Source organism: Elephantulus edwardii, unplaced genomic scaffold (assembly GCF_000299155.1).
Source record: "Elephantulus edwardii isolate Elephantulus edwardi_28Jun2011 unplaced genomic scaffold, EleEdw1.0 scaffold00012, whole genome shotgun sequence".
Taxonomy (NCBI): Eukaryota; Metazoa; Chordata; class Mammalia; order Macroscelidea; family Macroscelididae; genus Elephantulus; species Elephantulus edwardii.
In genome coordinates, this window is record NW_006399762.1 from 5,584,573 (window position 1) to 5,588,009 (window position 3,437).

Here is a 3,437-nt window from a genome sequence, read left to right on the forward strand (position 1 = left end):
ATATATGCACACCCATGTTTATTGCAGCTTTGTTCACAATAGCAAGGAGTTGGAAACAACCTAAGTGCCCATCAACAAACGAATGGATAGAGAAGCTGGGGTATATTCACACAATGGAATACTATGCTACATTGAAAAACAAGAAACTCATACAATATTATTCAAAATGGAAGACCCTGGAGGACATTACGCTGAGTGAAATATCTCCACCACAAAGGGACAAATACTGCATAGTGGCACTGTTGTAAAACGAGACTGACATCGAGGTTGGGGGAAGACTGAGAAAGACGGGATAAATAATATATACTGTATTGAAACAGATGAGGGAGAAAACTATTTAAAAAGGATAAAGGCTGCATAGTGGAGTGGACCTAGGGGAAGGGACTGTAAAATGAAAGAATTTCTCTTTTACTTTTCGAAGAAAAGAGTGTACTGGGGGGAGAGGTGGGCAGGGAGAAATGTGCAACAATGAATGAATGGAAATCCAAAGTCTCTGTAAATTTTCATTAAAATTAATTTAAAAAATTATGAAAAAAATATAAAAAAATTTGTTCTGGAGAAAGGAAGCCATATACTGTCAGAAGTACTGGTCTGAGGAAGAGCAGAGCAGTGTCCTCTGAAGCTCCAGGGTCCAGTGAAGGGCTTCGTGGCCCCAAGTATTCAGGTGCCATGTACCACATCAATCTACAGGACAACTTATGTCCAACTTTGCTTTCAGTTACTATCTTTGGTTATTTTGAAATAGAAATAAATGATTCCTTTTTTAAATAAAAGCTTTAAATGAATGTTTTCAAGGCATTTGACACTCACTTGGCTTTCAACCTGCGTAGCATTAAATAATGGTATTTTTAAAATACTTTAAATCCAGAGATGTTAATAGGCTACAATTTCTCTTCAAAAACATATAAATTTGTAAAGGACATGTCAATGATGTTTCATCTGTTATCAGAATGGGATAATTTCTAAATGACTTGCATATTTCTAGAAAACTTAGACCCAGGGAAGTTAGTATAATCTTGAAAACAAGTATGTTTCTTCCCGTCTTCAGTGTTCAAAAGCTATTATTGACTGTTCTGCATATTTCCAAGTTTTTCCTAATGTGCAGAGCTGAACTTTGTCTAATGAGCTAAGCTCAGTTCTTGTGTATTCGGAAAGACATGAAATACAGGCACGTGGGATTATTTTGTGAGTAAGCACAATTTTTTTTCTCTACAGTATAGATCAAAGTAGAAATGTTATAACTGACTTCTTCTAATACTTAGTAATAACTAATTAAGTATTTTCTATATGCAAGATATTATTTTAGGTATTTTAGTTGTATAATTAAATAAAAAATTTATGGCAACCCTATGCAATGAATACTGCTGTCACCCCCTTATTAATGTATTAAATGTAGAAACTAAGGCACAGAGAGACAATGTAATTTCTACAAATTGCCATAGAAATTTATTGCCCAGTACATAGGCAAGCACAAGAAACATTACTCTAAAACCCACATTCATTAAAGCTAAACAATGTGCACTGAATGTATTTTTATTTTATTCAGATTAATTCTGAAGATCCTAGACAGAAAGTTGAATCCATTACTTTTTAGTTTTTGTCTTTTTTATGATGTTGTTACCTGTCATAGAGTTGATTTTCATTTGTTTCTATTCCATGTGACAGAGTAGAACTGCCTCTGAGGTTTTAATAGTGGCACAGTGGTTAAATCCTTTGCTTACTAGATGAAAGCTTAACAGATCAAACCCACTCAAACCTATGGAAGAGAGAGGAGGTAGTCTACTATTTTACAGATCGTAGCCTTGGAAGCCCTGTAGGGTTGATATATGAGTTAGAATTCAATTAGACAATGCAGTTAATCAGTCTTTAGAGGAGTAATCACCATGCCTTTCTCCCATGGACTACTTTGAATTGTTTTCAGTTAGCAGTTTAACCATTTTGTCAGAAAGCTCTTGTGATTTTTTTTTTATCTGTAACTATCTTTATTATATCAGTATGACAGAAACATTTTCTCTTAGTAAAGAGCCTTGTGGTGCAATGGTTAAGTCCTGGGCTGCTAATCAGAAGGTCCATGGTTCAAACTCACATGCAGCTATGTGAGAAAGATAAGACAATCTGCTTCCATATATTACAGCCTTGGACATGCTGTCGGATAGCTCTCCACTCTTCTACTGAGTTCTCAGAATTGGAGTCAGCAGGCTGGTAATGGATTAGGCATTTGTTTTAAGGTTTGTTTTTCTTCTGGTATGGTTTTCTGTTTTAAAGTTATTAAAATTGCCAGATTCATTAGGATTTTTCTAAGACTGTTAGAATTAAGAGAAAAAGGAAATAGTATAAATAGAAAAAATGTTCTTTCATAGATGTAAGAAGCAAAAGAACTTAGTAATTATACTTTACCATCATTTCAAAACAGGTGGGGAAAGTATTAAGCATTTTTTCCATGCAAAATACATTTCTTAATTGTTTTACCAGTAGATTGGTTGATACAGAACATTAATCAAAACCTCGAAACAGATAATTTTATGCCTATGTCTAGAGTTTTAGAGCAGAGTTAGAGAAGATATGTCTCTTTCATATCTTAATTCTGAAAGAGCCTACTTAATCAGTAAACTCAGTAATGTGGTGATTTTTGTCATGAGACGTAAATAGATAGATGTATAGAGATAATAAATAGAAGACAGATAAACACGTACATATCTCCGAGATGAGAAATAGGCAGGCAATAAATTAAAAATGATAGAATTTTAAATAATCAATTTGTTCATTGCAAATACTTTTTATATTAAAAAAAACCAAAACAAAACAAAAACCCACAAACTGTGACTATACACATGGACCTCACCTGATGAACTACACAGGAACCAGACTGATTATATATGTGAAAAGAATAGTTGGAGAAGCTCGAAGGCCAGGTACAGACTATGGAACAGACCATTAATTACTCATGAGCAAGTTCAAATCGAAGCCAGAGAAAATGAAAACAAATTTCTAAAAACCAAAATATGATCTTGAGTCTATTCTACCTGTATTTAAAACCTAGCTTAAGAATAGGATTGAGTCCTTAAACACTAATGAATGTAGACCAGATGAACTATGAGATGATAGTGAGATTATCATCTATGAAGAACAAACTAATTACAAAGATGGAGAAGGAAGAAAAGGCCAAAAGTGATGTCAGAAAATACTCTAAATATTACACTACAACAGTAAAAAGTAAAATCAAAGGGAACAAATCAGGAAGTTAAAAGAGTTGAACAGAAGATTTCAAAGGGCAGTGCAGGAAAACAAAGCAAAATATAACAAAATGTGTAGAGCCAGAAAATCAGAAAGGAAGAAGGGAAGAACTCACTTTTCATTTCTCAAGGGAAGGAACTGAAGAACAAATACAAGCAGGTTAGCACTTAGAAATGCTATAGGCAATATATTGAATGATCCAG